Here is a 24,107-nt window from a genome sequence, read left to right on the forward strand (position 1 = left end):
CCCATGACGACAACACTAGAATACCACATAAAATTTGTTCATTCCTTAACATACAAAACCATCCATTTTCGGCCATCACTTCAACACACAATCTTCCATGATTTTTATCCATTTCCATACACTACAACAATCAACACATGCTAACTAGAATTAATTCACCATTTCTACACAACATCACACATGCACGGCCAAACATCAATATGCATTTGATAATTTCAACTTCCATATTTTCGTGATTTTCATTCATTTCTACATACTACAACATCTACAAACCACTCATAACATACAAAAGAGAAGATTGAACCATACCTTCTTCACTCTCTTCTTCTCTTTGGCTATAGCTTGTTCTTGCAAGAATAAGTGGTTTGCTTGTTCCAACAACCATCCCACGTTGTAGAGGACCTTCCAATTGGTGGAAAAACTAGAAGAAAATATTTTTTTCTTGATCAATTTTTGGTCTTCAATTTCTTGCACCTTGGCCGAATGGCCCTTCTTGTTCTTTCTCCAAGCTTCTTGAAAATTCTAAGGGTGAAGATGATGAAATAAGATGACTTAGTCATCTTTTTATTTCACATATTAGCCAACCATGTGGCCATGGCCCACACCAAGGTGGCCGGCCACATGGCCCCTTTTTTTTTTTTTTTTCCTTTCATGAACTAATTACTTTCCAAAAGAATAACATTTAACCCCCAAATTTCCTTAATATCCCATACTACAATATCATGAACAACTTATGTCTTAAAACACAATTGTGGTTAAAATCTCGACTTCGTATCCCGGAATGGTCTTGTCCTTAACTTATCGGGGTTAACTCAGATTGTCGTAATGTACGAAATATGGGATATAACATCCTTCCCCCCTTTAGAACATTCGTCCTCGAATGTTCAACTAGTCTTATAAAGTCATATAAGGTACTGGGAAATTCCCTTTATTACCATAGTACGTATGCAACGTACCTACCAACATATTCCTTCTTTAGCTCATTGTCAGTTTCTCAAGTCATCTCTTTATCTTTAATTCGAACTCTTCTATTGTTCCTTTGCTTAGATCTTGTTCCTCAACTTTCCGGTCACACATTATGTGGCGATCTTTACAAGAACGTGCAAAGGTACTCAATTAGCCCGAAAATAGCTCAGCGTGGCTTTACTAATCCTTAGTTCATTGCCGACATCTTAATCCTTAATCCCGCACCCTAGTGTTACCTTTCACCGTGCCTCCGTAAGCTACTCGTCATCGCTCTCTCGTTGAATTCTCCTTTAAACCTCCACTTCTAATATCATTTCATTCGTAGCCTTTACAATTAACTCTCAAAGACTATTTCAATCATCATCCTCGCCTCCGGATCTTACTAACTTGTCTCGGCAAGGAATTCTACCTGTAGCCCGAATATCCGTATCAAATATACTGTGACGTTGATTGTCTCCATCTTACTCTTACATCTCTCGCATCCGCTTCCCCCCTTTAGGGGTGTACTTATATTATTACCTGACTATATTTTCCTTATGTCCTCTTTTCCCCAATCTCAATTAGGCGGCACTTTTATTCCGACACTCTGCTCTCTTTCCCGTCCTTCTACTCACCTCCTTTCCTTCCAAATATCATTACGTTAATGCTTCCTAGCTTAACCTATGGTGAAACGACATCAGCTTACCTTGTGACGTTTGGGCCATTTATTTTTCCTTTCATCGAAACTTTGTTACCTTGTCCAATCAATGCCTTCTACATACCATCCCGTTGGTTGCCGGAATACGTGTATCTGCTAATATAGTCATGTACAGGACATCATGTGCATACTTATACAGACACAATTACTACTATCTTGCTTACAAAATATTCCTAGCACTGTCCCAACTCACCCTAATCCTCGAGCTGTGATGCATCCTTTTTCCCCGGTCTAGTCCGCTCCGGCCACGTGACTTCGAGGTTTCTCGCCACTCGCATGTTCAAATTTTCTTAGATTACTCTAGCTTTCCATTTGGCTTTCCCGTGTCTGACTTTTTAGGGTTTCAAGAAAACTTCCCGGGGGGGTCACCCATCCTGAAATTTCTCTCGCTCTAGCACACTTAACCTTGGAACTCCGGTAAAATACGGTGCTCTAATGCTAGTATAATCGCATCCATCTCCCCGCATGAACTTCATTACGTACTTTAGAGTAAATTGAAGTCTTAACATATTTTTGAACGCTCTCATAGCACACTTACTATTTTAGCCCTCTTCAACCCTCAGTAACAACTTCTCACCTATTTATATGCCTACTTCCCGTCTCAGATTCCCAAGTTCCCCATGGCGACGGGCATACCTTGATCGCCGTTATTTATGAATACCCGGTTATCGGCTTTCGGGTCTCTACTTGCCGCTATTAAATAACATTCGCACAACAAATACACATACATAAGAATATTACAATAAAGGCTCATATACTGTCACGACCCCACCAGAGGCCGTGACGGGTACCCGATAATATCATACCGGCACCTCTTATCATGCATTCTATTCGTACTACTGAGTGGGCCATATGGACGATACAATCATATCTTACTCAACATAATCATCGATAGCATACTCGTGAACGAGTGTTAGTAGGTTTTACCAAAAGATTATACAACCATAAGGGCGAGCAGGACTACGAAACATTTGACTGTACACGTCTGTCTACGAGCCTCTAAATAAGATACATATATCCACAAGTCGGGGCCGGATTCCATCGTGCCCAAATATGTACACACAAAAGTAGTACCGGTAAACCGGGCTCCGGAACAACCGGAGCGCTCCCAATATGCCGCCGTGGAGCTCCTAGGGATCGTATACACTCACATACCGTTGGTACGAACGCAAATCATTCACAAGGGGACGCGTACGAGCAATGTACTGAGTATGTAAGGCATGGGTAACAACATATGGAAGGATACAAAGCATGAATAGTAACAAGACGAAAATATGGAACATATCATGAGATAAAGAGTAACCTGTACATCTGAGTGCCTTTTAGGCGTGTGTACCATATATTAGTGCCGCGGGGAACGTGCAGCGATCCATATATATATATATATATATATATATATATATATATATATATTATATTGCCGCGGAACGTGCAGCCCGATCCATATAATATATTGTCGTGGAATGTACGTCCGATCCATAACCACATATCCCGCGTCCGGACGGTATCATGTCATATTATACCAACCGATCGTGTGGTTACGCGTATATAACGCTCTCGCCCTTTCCCATATTCCCCATATACATATATATATATCATATACATATATCATATAAGTAGCATGCATGAAAGCCCAAAGAAAGTCATGTATCTATCGGAGCGACGTAAGGTCGGTAGCCTCCGATCATATTATGGAATAATCATGGTCGCTTTGTCTCACTTTGGAGGAACGATTATTATAAGGTGAGATCACAACGAAGAATAGCTTCACGAGGAAATAGCTTCACGAGGAAACATAAGGAAACATAAAATAGGATCATAAGGGATCAATTCATATACTTTGGAATCCTTAAAAAAAGTCATCATTCATGAATAAAATTGAGAAATCAAGAAATAGCTCAACATTCTCATATCGTCATTGAAATCATAAACTTGGAACCTTTAAACATAGAATCATCATCATCATATTCATCGTAGGAAAATATTCTCATTTTTGACATCATCGTTGTCATTGTAAAACATATCCATCGAGTTGTCATGAACGCTTACGAGTCATAAACCTCCATTTTGGAAAGATACGTACATTTTAGAAAGCATTTACGGGTCATCGGGAAAAGAAATCATGCCTTAGAATTATAGACTTCTAACTTTTGACAACAACAAAGTTATGGAAGCATTTATGAAATCGTAATCTAAGAATCATGCCTTTGAAAGAGAGGGGCGAGCCTTAACATACCTGCTCGACCTCCTATTGGCTACGTCTATCCGCCCGAGCTCACAAATCTACATTCGAGAGGATTCACACTAATGTCAGTCTTCGTATCACATACTTATCTCAAGTTCCAACTTAAACTATTTTATATTCTATCGAAAATCGGGCAGCATCTCCCCTGTTTAGGTGCCTAGCCCGAATTCTCAATTCATCAACCAACAACGACAACAACAATACCAACATCAATAATATCATTTCCCATATCAAAGTATTCCATAAAACAGCCCACACGCTGTTTTCCAATTTCCATAACTAGTCAATTCACTATTCAACCATTTAATTGTTCCGCCGAATTCATAAACTACACCAACAATCCGCATGCTAACAATCATCATTCTTATGAACACAAGAACCTATATTAACATCATATTACTTTCCAAAACAGCCCACAACAATTGCAATGTCAACATGAGTCATCAAACATTCATTTTCATCATAGAATCTACAACAAACACAACTACAAGACTAAGTAAAATGAATTCATCATTCTTACACACATGGCATACACACGGCCAAGGCAACCTACACGGCCACCACAACAACACCACAATTTCATGGATTTCATTCGTTTCCACACTCCACAACATACACGAACCATGCATAACATATGAAAAATAGGATTGAACCATACCTCTTTCACTTAGTTCCTCAAATTGGCTATGATTTGCACCTTGAATCGATGCTTGTTCTTACTACTCCAACGACTCCACTACGTTTTCATGCACCTTCTAAGGAGTGGAATTGCTAGAGAGAATTATTTTTTTTGATCACTTTTTCTTGCCCTTGCTCGGCTCCTCTCCCTTGGCGGAATGGCCTTTCTCCCTTTTTCTCCAAGCTTCTAAATTTTTCTAAGGGGAAGAATATGATGACTTGCCTTGTATTATTCATCACACACACACACACACACACACACACACACACACACACACATATATATATATATATATATATATATATATATATATATACACATGGCCGGTTGTGCAATTTTTTCTCTTTTCTTTCCTTTTTTTTTTCTCATCTCCAAGTTTCTAGAATTTTTCTTAAGTCATAAAAGATGACCAATTTTCTTGCTTGCCTAGTCATCTTGTCTACATGTACATTTAATCCTTAAGATATAAGATGACCACATGTACATCTTCATGGCTTAAGATAATTGGCCAACCATGGGTGGGACCCACGGCCACTTGGCATCTCAAAAAAGTCATGAGCTAATAATAATTTCCATGAACTAATAATAATTTCGAATTCCAAGTTTGCCTCTTAATATTCCATGCCAATAATATTTATAAGCAACTTGCGCATTAAATCAAAACCGGAAAATGCCTTGCCTTTAACTTTCCTTCAAAGCCTTGGAAGCTTAATCTCCTTAGTTCACTTGTTTTTCCGTCCTTCCATAACCTATTACACGAACTCGACTTTGTATTGCAAAACGAGCACCAATGATATTGCATCCTTTCGATAATAACTCCGTGTTCATAGTTAACTAGCTAGCTCCTAATAAATCTCAATGTACCGAAACTTGGGGGTGTAATAATTCCTTCCTTAGGAACATTCGTCCTCGAATGTTAGACTCGTAGGGACTTAAAAACATACTAGAGCTTTTCCTATAACCAGTACTTACTATCATCTTGTCAACCACCCAAAATTCGGTCAAAGAATAATTTTGAGAAACATTACATACCTCAGGTACCAGGGCCTTTTGTATATCTTCCGGAGGGCCGAAATAGATACTTCGGTACCTAGACTTCATTTCTTCCTCGGCTTCCCAAGTCATTTCTTCGTTATTATTCCTCCACAAAACTTTGACCGATGCTACATCCTTGGTCCTAAGCCTTCGGACTTGCCTATCCAAGATAAAGAACCGTACTTCTTCAGGACAATTTCTCCGTGACTTATACATCATCCACAGACACAATCCGGAGGGATCTCCAACACACTTGCGTAGCATGGATACGTGAAATACCGGCGGACCGATTCTAATTTCGGGGGTAAATCCAACTCATATGCTACTCACCCACTTTGCGCACAATCTTGTAAGGCCCAATATAACGAGGACCGAGCTCTTTCTTACCAAATCTCATCACCCTTTCATCGGTGATACTTTCAAGAACCCCAATCATTGACTTTGAATTCTAAGTTTCGCCGACGGTTATCCGCACAGGATTTTTGACGACTCGAGTCGTTAGTAGCCGTTCTTGAATAAGCTTCGACCTTTTCATCGTTGTCGAATCGATTCGGGCTCACTAACCGTGCCTCTCCTACCTCGAACCATCCAATAGGCGATCTACACTTTCTCTCGTACAAAGCTTCATATGGGGCCATTTGAATACTAGAGTGATAGCTATTGTTGTATGCAAATTCAATAAGTGGCAGCGATCGTCCAATTGCCTCCAAGATTAGCACGCATGCCTTAGCATGTCTTCAAGGGTTTGGATAGTGCGCTCCGCCTATCCGTTTCGCCATGGATGGAATGCTATACCGAGTTTCACCGCCGTATTCCCAAACCTTCTTGAAAGGATCTTTAAATTAGCCATAAAATCGCGCCCTCTATCCGTAATAATAGACACCGGAACCCCGTGGAGTCATACTATCTCTTTGATGTATAACTTTGCATAGTCTTCTCCGTCGAATACATCGTTCGACCGCGTAAAGTGAGCGTACTTCGTGAGCCTATCAACTATCACCCATATAGAATCGTATTTGCATACGGAACGAGGCAAAGCTCACAATGAAATCCATATTAATCGCCTCCCATTTCCAGTGTGGGATCTCTAGCTTAGGCATCCTCTGGGCTTCTGATGCTCCGTTTTAACTTGTTGACAATTTGGGCATTGGGCAACAAACTCCGCTATGTCTCTTTTCATGCCATCCCACCAATATAAGCATCTGAGGTCATGATACATCTTTGTTACCCCCGGATGGGCTGCAATAACGAGCATGATGTGCCTCACCCATGACCTGTCGTCGTAGCCCAGCAACATTAGGCACACATAATCTTCCTCTATACCATAGCACTCCGTTGGGCGTCACCTCAAATGGGTTCTTCTCCTTTTGAAGAGCTGTATCTCTATACTCGTGCCGTAATGTGGTCCTCGTACCGACATCTCTTTACCTCTTCTATAATAGAGACTCAAAGAACTCCCCGAGAGAAACTTCACTATCTCCGGAATCAGCCAAACGGACTCCAAGGTCGGCTAGTCAAAATCTCACGAACCATCTCCCTACTTCCTCGGTTGTACATCTCGTCAAGCTACCCATAGATTTACGGCTAAGAGCATCCGCTACAACATTCGCTTCCCCGGATGGTATAGGATATCAACGTCATAATCCTTTAACAAAATCTATCCACCGTCTTTGGCATAAATTCAGCCTCCTTCGTTTGAAGATATATTGTGGCTCTTATGATCCGTATAAATGTCCACATGGACACCATATAAATAATGTCTCCATTTATTTAATGCGTGAATAACCGCAACAATTCTAAGTCATATTTGGATAATTTTCTCAGAGCCAGAATCGCCGCGAGGCATAGGCAATTACTTTGCCATGCTGCATCAACACGCAACCTAGTCCGACACCTGAAGCATCACAATAAATAACCAAGCCCTCCGATCTTTCGAGGAGTGTCAAGACTAGGGCCGAAGTCAACCTATTTTTCAATTCCTGAAAGCTGCGCTCACACGTATCCGTCCACTGAAACTTAACCGCCTTTCCGAGTCGCCTTCGTTAATGGTGCCGCGATGGAAGAAAATCCTTCTACAAACCTTCTATAGTAATCCGGCCAAACCCAAGAAACTACGGACCTCTCGTAGGCGTTGTTGGCCTTGGCCAATTCTTTCGCCCTTCAATCTTCTCGTGTATCTACCCGAATACCATCGTAGGAAATGACGTGGCCCGTAAAAGTCACCGAATTCAGCCAAAATTCACATTTTGAAAATTTGGCATATAACTCATGAGCTCGGGATTCCAAGAACAAGACGCAAATGGTCCGTATGTTCCGCTTCTCCGATCGGGAATACACCAAAATGTCATCAATGAACACGATCACGAACAAATCTAGGAAAGGCCTGAATATATTATTCATCAGGTTCATGAATATCGCCGGAGCGTTAGTGTCACACCCCGATCTTACTAGGGTGTGATGGGCACCCGACCCCATACTCGGAGCCGAGCGAACCCGCGGACTCTTATTACTCACATATTCTTCGGATTCTTAAATCAAATGAAAGTAAAATACATAGTAAAATTTTCAAAATCTTTTTGTCGTTTCTCAAATTAAACACAGTCTGTAAGCGTAAGGACTCTATAACATAATGTATAATAAAAACATATCGGCTAGTGGGGCCGTTTTCAAAATCGACACTCTAGACCCACGACTCGTCTCCGCAAAGTCTCTAACTTCGAACAAACCGCACAAAGACACATACTTCGACTCGACCGGACTCCAACAAATGAGTCTACTAACTCCGCCGGAACGTCTTCGTAATGGCTTCTACCATCTCGGTGTACCGCGCGGCATGAAACGCAGCGCCCACAAAGGGGTGCCGCACGAGCAATGTACCGAGTATGTAAGGCATGAACAAATAACGTAGTAAGGAGTATACATACGAATAATATCCATATAAAAACATAGAACATATCATGAGGAAGAAGAGTAACCCGTATACGTGAATGCCACCTAGGCGTATGCCATGCATGCTTATTCTTTCCTTTGAAAACATTTCTTTTTCCGTATACATGTGAAAATAGAACATGTCATACGCGCCGAACGACGTCGGCTCGCCCACATATGTCCCGCGTCCGGCATCCCGCGTCCGGATGGAGTTTACGCCACCGACCAGTGGCAATACGTCTATAGCGCAACATGCCCCCCTTTCCCCATATCCCCCATATACATATACATATGTCATATACATATATCATATAAGCACGCAGAGAGCCCAAAGAAAGCCATGTATCTATCGGAGGACGTAAGGTCGGTAACCTCCGATGATGTTATGGAATAGCCATGGGGCGTCGTGCCTCACCTTGAAGGACAATTAATATAAGGCGAGACTAACAATGGAGAGTAACATCATGAGAAAACATGGAATAGGATCGTAAGGCATCATTTCATATACTAGAGATCTTTAAAATTGTCATTATCCATAAGTAGAGTTGAGAAATCAAGAAATAACTTAACATTCTCATACTGTCATATCCATGGTAGGAACGTATCCTCGACATATTCGTCATAGACGTTTTCTCATATTTGTCATCATCGTTGTCATTATAAAATCATATTCGTCGTTTTAGTCATAAAAACTCTCAACCTCTTAAAACTTGGTTTTTGAAAAGTATGGACATTTGAAAAAACAACTATGAACTTATTAGGAAAAGACTTATACCTGGAGTCATAGGCTTTAATAATTTTGCAAGCAAGGAAGATATAAAAACATTTAAGACATTATAACGGGGGTCATGCCTTTTGAAGAAAAGAGACGAGCCTCACATACCCGTGCCGCGCCTTACTAGATACGCTTGTCCGTACTTGTTAGTCTACATTCAAGAAAATTGATGCAACCATTAGATTCATTACTAAGCACACTTGTCTTGATTTTTCAAATAAATTCACTTATGATCCGCCAAAATTTCGGCAAGATCTCCCCGTAAATACACCATCCCCGAGATCTTACTCGCCCAAATCATCAACAACAAACCCGAGAATGGAACTCGGCTAAACCAATAACAATGCTAGCAATTATTCTAGCAACACTTCAATATTCAATTCAATTCAATTTAATTCACAAAATATTCAAGCAACCCAATTAATACATACTTTCCACCCGAAATCTCACAACACCACCAAAAGTCAACAACGCATTACTTTCCTTCCAAATTTATGAGTTATATCGACAATCCATATCAACAACCATGCATTAACAACATTACCTATGCAATGTAAGAATTCAAGCTAATGCCGCATCGACTTCTTCAACATTCCGATAATGGTTATAACTTCACTTTAAGCCATCAAACCTTCATTTATCATTATGAAATTCACAATTCAACAACTAAAATATTAAATAGAGTCAATTCACTACAACTTGCCAAACCACCTATCATTCGGCCACAACAACCACATACATATTCTCATGAGTTTTTCATCCGTTTCTATACATTACGTTACAACGACAACAACAACCAACATGCTACATAAAATTAATCCATTCTTTTCTACACAACACAACCATGCACGGTCCAATACTACACACACAAGTTACTACCCAACATCTATACCTTCATGATTTTCACCCATTTTTACATACTACACTACCCACAACCATCCAACACTATACATATACGGCCACACACCATCACACATATTTCCATATATTTCGTCCATTTCTTCACTCTACAACAAATAAAAATGTCACGACCCAACCCCGTAGGCCGCGACTAGTGCCCGATCTGGGCACCCGTACACACCCATTAACCCGAAATAGCGTACAAGTAGCTTATACCGTGTACAAATTACAAATATTTACGTACAAGTGGAACGTCGCCCCAAAGTCGTCACAAATGTACGTATATACATATCGTCATCATAGTCCAACGATAATACCACAAATAAGCCGATAAGGCTATCATAGTATATGGGGACGTCCAAATCACAAATTACAGTATACACGACCGAACAAAGAATACCCATAACCCACACATATATGTCTACGTACCCTGAAGAGTCATAAATGTAATCATATGACGGGACAGGGCCCCGCCGTACCCGTGAATAAACATATACATATGCACAATGACGGAATCTGAATCAAAGTATAGGCTCCAGAACAAGGGAGCGCTCCAAAGTAGCTGAAGGGAACTCCTAAGCTGGCGGATCACCAAAATGAATACCTGTACCTGCGCGTACGAACGCAGCCCACCGAAAAAAGGGGTCGCATTTTAATATGTACCGAGTGTGCAAAGCATGAAATATAATCAGATCATAGTCAAAACCGTAACTAAGGTAAAGTAAATGCAATATCCAAAATATCAAACTCGCTTACTCATAAAAATACAAATCATGCATGTGGCTCTTAGAACGATGGTCGCCCGCCCGTCGATGGCGCCATACCACATCATACTCCAGAAGATTTCATATCTCCGAATCCCCGACACACATCATAACACATCATAATAACACAACATAACACCAAACGGAACCCGACCCTCTAACGAGGAGCTCTGAACCGTAACACATCATACTCCGAATTTATCAAAGCGCGCACGACACATAACCGGCCCGGACTCATGGAAGGATGTAGTAACATAATGCACGAGTAGAGTCGTGAGCAACTATATGCAGTTTAAAACATTTTCAAAAGACTCGCCAAATTAATCAAAATGAACCATTATTTAAAAACAAGGCGATAGTCAAATCAGGTTTCTTCCAAATGTCGTTTGAAGGCATATCAAATAGAACTTTAGGACTCATAAATACGTATTAAACTATATGACGTAATTTATGGAACTTAGGGCATAATCATCATTATAAACTCGATAGAGAAATAGGTAATCGCCGCTCGAGGGGTAAAGCGATCATTACACTAAATCCTTCCAAAAGTCGTTATCATTACATAAAGGAAGACCTCGGGGCCCACGGACGAGTATCAAACCAATCCGAGCCCGTTTATGAAAGTTGGAGACCTTATCCATTACGGAATCTCCCGCGAATGTTTCAAAGCGATCTGAGATCGTCTTTGAAAGTTACGATCGTTCGTAGTTACGGAACTTTTTTTTTGAAATAAAAGTCTTTATGAATATTGGAAATCAAATCATATAAAAACATAAGAATCATGGTTCGACTGTATTAAGAGAGCCAACATTAAGAGACGAACAAGAATCGCACCCAAGCTAGGATCTTAAGAATGGAGTTGCCCCGAGGCTCGTGTTCTAGGCTATTTGCAACCAAGACATGCCAAAAGAAAGAAAGAGTAAGCTTCACATACCTCGTCCGCTTCCTAAATTAATCCAAACTTACGTCACGGCTTCTCCAAAATCTACAATAACATCATTTGGTATCAAACATTAGCCATAGATTCTTAAAACTTCAATTTCGACTAGCACTTAATTTTACAGTAAATTTGCGCATCTCCTCTCGTTTATATGCCTAGCCCGAATTCTCAATTCAACAACCAACACAATCACAACAATACCAACATTAAACATAATATTTCCAACTTCAAAACACTTCATACACGCCCCATATGGTGTTTGTCCCATAATTCCATCACATAACCATTTTATCACAATTTTGAGCTCCTTCTTCGTAAATAAATTAATACGAACACAAATAGAAAGAGATTCATACCTTTCCCGCGATAATAATGCTATGTCTTCACTCCTTCACCTTGAACTTAAGCCACAACGCATTAATACAAAATTTTGTAGTTGCAACTATACGTCCGGATCGAAATTTGGGAATTATACCGGGTTTTTGGGTTAAAAATTGGCGGGTGGTCGGGGAATTTTCTGGAGTTTTTGGGAAGGTTTTGGGTGGTTTGGGACGAAAATAGGGGGTCTCCTCATAGAATGGTCCGTGTTCCGCCCGGACCGACCTATTTTTCCTTCCGCCGCGTTCGCACCGGTTCGCCTTTCGACGCGCCTTGTTCAAGAAAAGGTCATAACTCTTGATCCCGATATCGTGTGGGGGCCCACGACCTATGGTTGGAAAGCTATTTCAATTATCTACAACTTTCATTCTTTGTCTTTTTCCAAATTCCAAATTTATAATACCGGTTTTGCCCCTCCAAGTCAGATCATCCGAAAATGTTTCTTTAAATTGCCCTTTTGGAAGGCTTATGCCCATATTGGGCTTATGGGTCCTTTTTAGGACTTGCTCCACCTTTCATGCACTACTCATGTGTCTCTTCATATGTCCTTTATAAAATCTGACGTGTGGACCCCACTTAGCGTGCAGCAACGAGGGTTTCTCATTAAGTGTCATACGAACCAATTCACCCCATATGGTCTCCAAATGTCATATATATATGTTATTATCACATTCTTATAATATAGCCTTCATCCTGAACCCGGGCTTATAATTTGTTCAGCGCGTTCGTACCTCATAGTGGCGTGTTCGCGCCGCTTGGCCCTTGGCCTCGCGAGTTCGCGCCACTCCCAGCGCGTCGCGCAGCATTTTCCCCGTCCGCCACCCGACTTGTAACGTCCATATCTCCTTACCCCGATGTCCGATTGAGGAGTGGTTTGTTGCGTTGGGAACTAGACTTCCCGAACTTCACTTTAGACTTTTGTTTCCCTCCAAAACTCTTAATATACTAAAACACATTCTTTCCTCCATTTAGACCAAAATTTTTGTTCCAACCTTGCCCAACTTTCCTTCAAAGCCTCTAAGCTTAATTCCCTTAGTTCACCGATCTCCCACTTCACGTATATCCCGTTACGCGAACTCGACTCGTAATTATAACGCGAGTACCTATGATCTTGAATTTCCTTGACCATAACTCTGATGTTTGCACTTGAATAGCTAATGCCTAATGAATTTCAACGTACCGAAACTACGGGGTATAACAAAAAACCATCCACAACATACAAAAGAAGATGAAACCTTTCCTTTTTCCACTTAGTTCTTCAACTTCGCTAGAGTTGTGCCTTGCAAGAATGAATGGTTTTCTTGTTCCAACAACCACTCCATGTTAATTAGGGCCTTCAACTTGCTTGGAATACTAGAAGCAATAATTTTTTTCTTGATCAACTTCATGAAGTCAATTCTCCATAGCCATGGCCGAGTGGCCCCTAATTTTTGCTTGGAGTTTTTCTTGAATTTTTCATGACAATTATGTCTTGCTTGGTAGGCTCTCTCTATATATATAGTTCTTATAGGTACATGTGAGGGGCACATGCCCTCTTCTCCATTCTTCTTGAATTTTCCAAAATAATTAAAGAAGACTAAGTGTCTTCTTTTGTAACTTTAGTCCATATGTCCTTATAATTTATAATTAGCCCCCATTAAATATGAAATGGCCACATGCCTCCCCTTCTTCCTTTTTCTAGAAATTTCTTCCTTTTTCTTGAAATTTCCTTAAATTAAAACAAGATGACCACTTGTCTTTTTATAAATTTTGGTCCATATAAGAGTGGGACCCACATATACACATACATACACATGGTCAAGCCTTGGCTTGGTCTAGAATTTTCAAGACAATTTTTGAGAAATTCCCATTTTGCCCTTAGCCTTCCATAATATTACCATGAACCTTTTAGTAAATATCCCTTTTTACCCTTGGCCTTTTCCAACATTTCCATACTAATAAGGTTCATAAATAATATTCACAACCCACTTGTACATTAAAATAATTTTGGAAATAGTCTTGCCTTTCACTTCTCGCAATTATCCCGAATTATCCAAGCGTACGAAATACAGGTTATAACAGTTGGTCAAGCCAAACGACATTACCCGAAACTCATAGTGGCCGTATCTCGTTCTGAAAGCCGTCTTGGAAATGTCCTCCTCCTTAACCCTCACTTGATGGTACCCTGATCTTAGATCTATCTTCGAGAACCATTTGGCACCTTGTAGTTGGTCAAACAAATCGTCGATCCTTGGAAGGGGGTACTTATTCTTTATGGTCACCTTGTTCAATTGCCTATAATCGATACACATTCTTAAGGAACCATCTTTCTTTCTCACGAATAACACAAAAATCCCCATGGCGACGAGATAAAGCCTTTTTCGAGCAAATCCTTCAATTGCGCTTTTAACTCCTTTAGTTCTCATAGGCCATTCGATATGGGGGGATAGATATGGGCTTAGTATCAGGTAGCACATCAATAGTGAACTCAATATCCCACTCTGGCGGTAAACCTGGAAGCTCGTCTAGGAACACTTCTAGGAATTCATTCGCCACAGGGACGGATTGAAGGGTTGGTGGTTTTGCTTCTATGTCTTGAACCCGAACCAAATGATAAACGTAGCCTTTGGCAATCATCTTTCTTGCTTTGAGGTAGAGATAAATCGACCCCTGAGACGCCATATTGCCCTTCCATTCTAATACCGGTTCCCCCGGGAACTAGAATCGATTGCCTTTGTTCTACAATCAACGTTAGCGTAACAGGAGGCTAGCCAATCCATTCCCATAATGACGTCAAAATCCAGCATCTCTAACTCATGTAAATCAGCAGTAGTACGACTATCACAAACCGCGATCACACAATCCCTATATACCCATCCGACTACTACTGGGCCTCCTACAGGTGTAGCCACCTCAAAAGGTATAATTGGTTTCGGTTTTATCCCAACGCGGTTAGCAACATAGGGAGTGATATACGACGTAGTAGAACCCCGGATCAATCAACGCATATACATCATAGAGAATACCGACAAAGGTACCCGTGACCACGTCCGGGGAAGATTCAAGATCTTGCCGTCCCGCCGTTGCGTATATACGGCTCGGGGACCGCCCGAACCGGGGTGTTCCACCTCTCCCGCCACGGCTCCGCCGGAGTTTGGGATACTTGTCCAGGAGGGCGCACGGACGATGATGAACCAATCGCCGATCCGGCGGGCTGAGCTCTGTTTCCTTCATTCCTCAGCGGACAATCCCGCATTAAATGGCCAACTTGACCACAAGTAAAACAGGCACCTGTATTGTTATATCCCGCATTTTTGTGCAATTGGATAATTCAAGGCAATTGCGGGAGGACAACAAGCAAGGCCATATCTTTATTTTGTTAAGCATATGAAAGGCTTATGAAGAATTTAGAAGTGGAATTATCAAGAAAGGCCAAGGGCATAAAGAGAAATTCGCACTACGCCTCATAGAAATATAAAGGAAGGCGAAAGGTAAATTTGGAATTTGAAAAATAGTTTTATGAGTTACAATTTGTCATGAAAGAAAAATATTTGGGCTTGGAATTTTTTTTTAAAATAAAGGGAAGGCCCAACTGCCATGGACATGGGCCTAGCCTCCATGGGATTTAATTCATACAATTTAAAAGATGACTAAGTCATCTTATCTCACAAAATTCTCTAGAAAATTCAAGAAAAGAACAACAAGAGAAAGAGGGAGAAAAACCTCTAGGCCATTCGCCATAACAAGAACAAAAGAACCTTGGGGATTTTTCATCAAGAAAATTATTCTCTCCATCCAAACACCACATCAAGGGTCCTAAGCAAAGTGGAGTGGTTGTTGAAGAAGAAAACACATATCCATACAAGTTGTGAATTCTAGCTACGTGGAGGAATAAAGGAACAAGGTAAGAATTCATCCTTCCTTATATGTTATGGATGGTTGTGGATGTTGTAGTGTATGAAAATAAATGAAATTCATGAAGAATAAGAATATGGAGGTGTGCGTGCATGCCTATGTGTGTGTAGGATCCATGTTTTAATTATGTTATTTAGTGTATGGTTGTTATTGTTGTAAATACTATGTTGATGATGGAAGTTGAATGATTTTGAAGAGGTTGTAACCTTGTATGCATGATGTTGGCCGTGAGGGTGTGTGTGAGTGTGGCCGTGTATGTGCATGGTGGTGTGGCCGTGTAGTTGTGATGGGGTGTGGAGGAAAATAAGCCAATTTTATTTAGTGTTTTGATTATGGTTGTTGTGTATTTTATGTTGATAATAAAGCTTAATGATTTTAATGAAATTGTAGTAGTTGGAGGTTGGTGGTGGAAGTTTATGTAAGTGGAATGTGATGTTCTTGCATGAATGCAATATAATGTTGTTAGCATGATATCGTTAATGTGTAAATTATTAAGTTGTTATTGTTCTTATGGGAGTTGGAAGGTCTTGAAGAAAGTAATATGTTGATTAAATTGTTAGAATGTGCTTCGGTTTGGTTATTGAGATCGTTAGTATGAATATTGGCATTGTTGTTGATAGTTTGGCCGGGTTGAATTCCGGATTGTTGATGTTGAAATTGGCCAAGTTGAACTTGGTGGGATGGTGTATTTATAGTGGTAGTGCTGCCAAAATTTCGGTAGACAAGTATTATCTTAAGATTCAACTTCTAAATGCTCTAATCAATGTTTGGTAAACATGACCAAATCAGAGATTTTGGCATGATTTGCAACTTGAAATTGAGTCGCGTAAGGGCGGAAAAGGTATGTAAGGCTTCACTCTCCCTTCTTTGGCATGTCTTAGACATAATAGTCTTGAATACGAACCTCGGGGATGATCCTATTCCTAGAAGTCCGAGATTGAAATTAACCCTTTTTCATTCAGTAGAATTGAATTAATACTTTGCATAAAATGTTGGAAAGTTATCTAAACATCTAGAACTCGCACAAATATGACCCGACTACCTTAAAACTCTCATAAGTGACGTCTTGGAATGTAACATATGTAAGTTGTGTACGCCACCTCATTTGACTAGAGGTGGCCCACTGCTCCCGGATTTTCTTTATTGCTCCGTTTATCAAACGATAAGTGTCAGAATCATGCTAATGCGAATGTTTCTATGATGATAATGATAACGATGATGTAAGGAAGAGAATATGTCTATGATAAGTGTAACAAGAATGATTCCATGCCTAAGAGCCTTAAGTCAAGAATCCAATGCGAGTATGAAAGTGTTAAACTAGTTCTTGGTCTTTAATTTTATTCCTTGGTTATGATACTATTTTCTAAGCATTTCAAGCATATGAACTAACGTTTATGATGTCCATGGTTTCGTTTCATGTTTGTTTTCAAAATTATGTCCATGTTTTCAAAAGTAAGGGTCGGGTGCCCATCATGCCCTATCAAGTTGGGGTGTGACAAATTGGTATCAGAGCAGTTCGTCCTAGGGGTTGTCTGCAAAGTCGTGTCCAGTAGAGTCCTGTTTATAGTGTGAAGCGCGCCACATTTATAAACAGGAGGCTACGAGGCATCTAGGGTGGTTACTCTTCTTTTGCATCTAAGATCGTGCGATAGAGCCAAGTCATAGGAAATGAAACTCCTTATACTAACCTTTGATTTCGGTAGAAGAATGGCATCGACAGAAGAAAGTGACTAGTGATATTGGAAGCTACAAAGCACGCAGGTAAGCAAAGGTATGAAAGACATATGTCGGGTAAGATATTGAAGTACGATTGAAATACAAGTTGAAGATTAAAAGGGAAAGTAAACAAGAAAGTGTAATAGGTGCAGTTTGAGCTGGGCATACGAGGTATGTTCATCATTTTCGTACTGCTGTTGATATTGGGAGCCCTGTGTGGCTGTGATATGATATGATATATATATATACATATGTTGGCCCTGTGAGGCATTGTTGGTATTTCCTGCGTGCAGGTTTTGAGATAGTAACAATTACAGAGGAAACTCTGCCAAAATTTTCCTAGAAATAAAGAGAGAATGAGATATAGGTTTGTAATATGTCTTGAAGGGTCGTGCCAATAGTAATGATAAGATTTGATTAAGATACGAGTACGGCCGACATCGAGAAAGAAGTTAATTGTTGAATTGGGGATAGTAATAATTAGAAGGTCGATATCGATATGGTAAAAAGAATTTGGAAAGGGCTTGTAATCTTAAGAGATGCTTCAAAAAAAAGGGGCTGGTAAATCTTGATGGAGTGTTATCTAAGGTACCGACTGAATTGATAAGCAGGGATGAATTATGACGAGCTCATAGTTAAAAGAAGTAATAGTATGATTAATACAAGAGTATAGAGGAAAAGAATTGTGATGGATATGAATGTATTGATAAGACAGCTTGTGAAATATTAAGGGTTAAGAAGTGTTACATTATAGGATTGATTACGAATAAGATATAACGTGAACATAATGAGGATTGTTATGAAAATAAATAAAGCCTAGTGAGAAAGTGGCTAAAGCTATGATGTGATCTATGTAGCTAGAATATAAAGGCAAGTGTGAAACGGAAAAGCGAGCTATAGAACGAATAAGGAAGGCTTATCAAGTTCTGTAGGGAAAGTTTGGAATAAGGGTTATATAATAATGGAAATGATAGTGAGCATAAGAAAAGAAAGGGTAATTGGAAGAAGGAAATAAGAAGAAAGCGAGATAACAGTATAGTAACAGACCATGACATGTGTAGCCAAGGATACGAGTACTATAAGTGACGGGACTGTGAAAGACTCGGTTATAGAAAGGATGAGGAACGAGGTAAAATGAGAGCAGAAATCCAAAGGCTGATAACCAAGTATTTATAAGTAGCGGCGATCAAGGTGTGTTCATCACCATTGGGAATCTGGAAGTCTAGGACGTAAACTAGTCATATCCATAGATGAAAAGTGTATATTGAGGATTGAAAAAGGGCTAAAATAGTAATTGTGGAGTCGAAGAGAAGAGACCCTTTCTAATTCGGAGGGAGATGTGTTATGAGAATGTTTCGAAATCGTAAGACTTCAACGTACTCCGCATTGTGTGATGAAGGTCATGCGGTGAGGTGGACGCTATCATACTAGTATTAAAGCATCGTATTTCATCGAGTTCCAAGGTTAAGCGTGCCGGAGGAGAGAAATTTTAGGATGGGCGACCGGGAAGTGTACTAAAAGTCCTATAAAGTTAGACACCGGAGAACTAAATGGGAAGCTAGAGTAGCCTAAGGGAAATTAGAGTATACGGTGAGAGTGGGCGGAAACCTTAAGGGTCACATAGACGAGGCACCGAACCAAATAAGAGAAAGAAGGTGCATCACAATCTAGAAGCGTAGGTAACTTGAATAGCGTTTGGAAATATTTTGTAAGCAAGATAGTAGGAATTATATATGTACATAGGTATGCACAAGGTATCGTATACATGGCTATATCAGCGGGTATGTGTACCCCGACAACCAACGTTACGGTATATGGAAGGCATCAATAGAACAGGGTAACGACGTTCAAGTGGAAAAAAATGGTATAAATGTTACAAAGCAAACTGATGCTGTTTTCACTACAGGTTAAGCTTGGAAAGTTCTAGTACAATGATATTTGGAAAAGAAAGAAAGTGAGTAGATGAAAGGCAAGGGGATCAAAATGTCGGAATAAAAGTGCCGCCTAATTGAGATTGGAAATACGGACATAGGGCAAAGTATAATCGGATGAAAGTATAAGTACACCCTTAAGGGGGAAACGGGTGCGAGAGATTCAAGTGCAAGATGGAGGCAATCAACCCTACAATGTATTTGATACGGATGCTCGGGCTACAGGTAAGATTCCTTGCCGAGACAAGTTAGTAAGATCTAAAAGCCAGCAATAAAGGGGGTAGAAGTCAGGATGGTAATTGAGATAGTGCTGAGAATTAATCGCGGAAATCTTAAATGATATGACATTGGAAAATGGGTGCTTAAAAAGGAGAGAATACGACAAGAGAAAGTAATGAGTAACTTACGGAGACATTGTGAAAGATAATAATGCTATGTTGGATTAGAGGCTAAGATGTGGGCATTAGAGTTGTTCGCTAATGATACTGCGACCTATAAGTGGCAAGGGAGAAAGATAGAAGACCTTCTATAGTAGGAAGCGAGAAAATGAAAGAAGTGAATTAAGGAAGGGAAAGGAGTATGACGAAATAGGCTATAAGCGAATGTTAGTACGGAGGGAATATGTGAAGTAGAATGAACCAAGAGAAGGAAAGATCGTGACTAAGGTCGAGTATACTTTATACAAGTCGTACAAGGTTAGTTACGTTACCTATGAATATTTATATGCTAGGGATGAGACCAAGCAAATACTTAATGAGAAAAGTTTGGATTCAGTAATAACAATACGGTTATGAGATTCTGGGTGCATTAAGGAAAGATGTAAAGATGGTTTAAGCTAAATTACCGAGATAGAATTAGTACTGAGGACAAACAGGACATGGCTATGGTGGAACCAAAGATCTATCCCGATACCGGTTGTAAGATAAGAGAGGGGCGAAGACAAAGTAAAACATAAGGATTAGTGAAGCCACGCTAAGGTATTTCTTGGGCTGAATTGAGTACCTGTGCATATTCTTGTAAAGATTGCAACATAATGTGTGACCGGAAAGTTGAGAGCAATATCTGAGCAAAGGGACAATAGAAGAGTTTGAATTAAAGATAAAGAGACGATACGAGATAATGAGCCTAGAATGTTACAAGTTGAGTGAAGGGGATTATAAGATGATTTAAGCAAGATGATCAGAACTAGTTGGCTACTAAAAGAGGGCGAATTTATGTGTCAAATTCTTTCAGGATGATACCAGCTGATGATAATTAAAGCAGGGGACGACTATTAGCAGCTCAGAGATGACAGAAATCATATGACGACAATCGACGTCGACACTTAGAATTCCAGACCGGCAAGTGGGTATTCTTGAAAATATCACCCATGAAAGGTGTAATGAAATTCGACAAGAAGGAGAAGCTTAGCCCGAAATATATTGGACCTTATTACATTGTTCGTAAGGTAAGTAAGGTTGCCAATGAATCAGACCTACCCTCTGATCTGGAAACAGTACACCCAGTGTTTCATGTGTCTATGCTTCGCAAAAGTATTGGTGACTCTTCTAGGATATTCTCTGTGGATGATATCCAGGTAACGGAAGAGCTATCGTACGAGGAAAACCCTGTAACTATACTGGATCGTCAGGTAAAAAGGTTGCATGCTAAAGACGTGACTTCTATTAAGGTATTGTGGCAGAACAATAACAGGGAGGAGATGACTTGAGAAGCTAAAGAGGAGATGAAGAAGAAATATGATTGGTGGTACGAGGACCGCATGTTATAGTAATAAAGGAAACCCCCCTGAGATCTTTATAGGACCTTATGAGGCTAGTTCAACATTCGAGGACGAATGTTCTAAAGGGGGAAAGGATGTTATACCCCGCGTTTCAAGAGCATAAGTATGACATGTACCTCATCATAGAAATGGAGTATCGGAGACGTCCCATGATGTTTTGAAAGGCACAAGCCATGAAAAGTACGTAACAACGAAGAAAAAGGGTGAATTACGACCTCGTAAGTCGTAATCGGGAAAGAGTATTTCAAAACACGAGAACATGGCCATTATTAGTATAATGAATGACAAATACCATATATGGAGAGTTTCGGAATATTTCGAGGTCGAGTAAATTGAAGAGAAATAAGTTCGACGAAAATTTGAGAAATGTCACGGATTTTTAGTCAACTTTGGAGGCGCATATCTCCTAGTATATTTGGAGTTTTAAGGTGAAACAAAAGCCTAAAATGGAGTTCATCGATTCTAGTTTGTAACGCAACAAACCGTTCATCGATTGGACATCGGAGTAGAGAATTATAGACGTTACAAACTGAACCGTCGACGCAGAAACAACATTTCTGCAGTACCGCTACAGTATTGCTACAGCACCGCTACAGTACTGCTATGCCCCGTACTTTGTACGTTGGAATATTCTAAGCCGGTTGCGACAAGTTAAGGACAAGGTTGTAAATTTTTTCGATTTTGTTAAAAGTGCATAAGTTGCATATTCATCTTTTTATTGGTATGGAATGTTAAGGGTAAATTTGGAATAAGAAAAATTTGGGACCAAAAGATGTATTATGGAAAGCTAGACATTTCATGAAAATTTGAGGCTAAAAGTGTAATTTTGGAAAAAGAATATTTTATGAAAATGGCCATATGTGGCCATGTGTGAGATGTGGGCCATAGGGCCACTTGTGCAAATTATATATGGTGTATAAGATGACCAACCTAATCATCTTTATCATTGTTCCACCTAGAAAGTTCAAGAAAAATGGAGACAAAAAAAGGGAAAGGCCATTCGGCCATGGATGAAAAAAAAAAATTGAAGGGCAAAATTCTTCTTCAAAAATTATTTTATTCAAGCCTTTCAACTCCTTAGAAGGCATAACAACATGGAGTAATTGTTGGAGTGGTAAGAACAAGTGTTAGTTCAAAGCCTCAATCCTAGCCGAGTGAAGAACCAAGTGGAAAAGGTATGGTTCAATCTTTTTTTTCATGTGTTGTGGATGTTTTGTGCATGTTGTAGTATGTGGAAATGAATGAAATTCATGAAAATATGGATTATGGTGTTTGGCCGAATAGGTGCATCTGTGTAGAGGTGAAGAATCAATTTTGTTTAGCATGTTTTGGTTGTTGTTGTTGTGAATTCTATGTGATGAAAATGAAGGTATTGAATGGTTTAAGTTGAAGTTGTGATTGTTGTGAGTTTAGCCGTGTATATGTAGTATTATATAGGGATGAAGGACTAATTTTATTTAGTATGTTTCAGATGTTGTGTTGCGGATTCTATGATGTAAATGAGAGTTTAATGATCCAAGTTGAGGTTGTAATTGTGTGGGCTATTTTAGGAGCCAATTTGGTCCTAATATGGTTTCTTGAATTTATGATAATAATATTGTTAGCGTGCGGATTGTTGGTGAAGTTCATGAATTTGGAAGAAAGAAATATGTTATGGTTGTTCATGTTGAGTTGGGAAGGTTTCGGGTTCTATGGCATATTATTTGGATTGTTTAAATATTTTGCGGGTTGTTTGAAATGTTCTTGAATCATGATTAAAGGATCTCGGATTACTATGTGAATGTATGAGCGTTGATGTTGGGTTGAAAGTATGTAGTGGGTTTGAATGAAAATGGAATATTGTCGAATTGTATGGAAAAGAATTATTAATGTTAGAATGCGTTTTGAATTCATTATTGATGTTGTTGGAATGGTTGTTGGTATTGATGATGATTGTCTTGGCCGAGTTGAATTCTCGGGGTTGTTGAAATTATAAGGGAAGTGCTGCCCAAATTTCTGTAAATAAAGTGCGAGCTTAGAATTGGATTCGTCGATGCTTATGACTAATGGTTGATGCCTAATGACATTATTGTAGATTTTGAGAAGCCGAGGCTTAAGTTTGGATTAGCGTAGGAAGCGATCGAGGTATGTAAAGCTTACCTTTCCTTCTTTTGGCATGTCTTAGATATGAGTAAGGTATGATATGTTATGAGCCTTGGGGGTAACTCTATTCTAAAATTTCGAACATGTTTATGATTCACACTCGTTTCTTGATGTTCGCATTCTGATACGGTCGGATTATAGTCCTTATGTCTTCCATATGATTGGATTTTAAGAGTTGCATAAAAAGTTTTGTTTTCAAAAGAGTTTTGTAACTACGAACGTCCGTAACTTTCTGTCACACCCCGATCCTACTAGGGTGTGATGGGCACCCGACCCCATAATCGGAGCCGGCGAACCCGCCGACTCTTATTGCACATATGAACTACGCCGTTTTTTT

This window comes from Lycium ferocissimum, chromosome 12, assembly GCF_029784015.1.
Source record: "Lycium ferocissimum isolate CSIRO_LF1 chromosome 12, AGI_CSIRO_Lferr_CH_V1, whole genome shotgun sequence".
In the NCBI taxonomy this organism is placed as follows: domain Eukaryota; kingdom Viridiplantae; phylum Streptophyta; class Magnoliopsida; order Solanales; family Solanaceae; genus Lycium; species Lycium ferocissimum.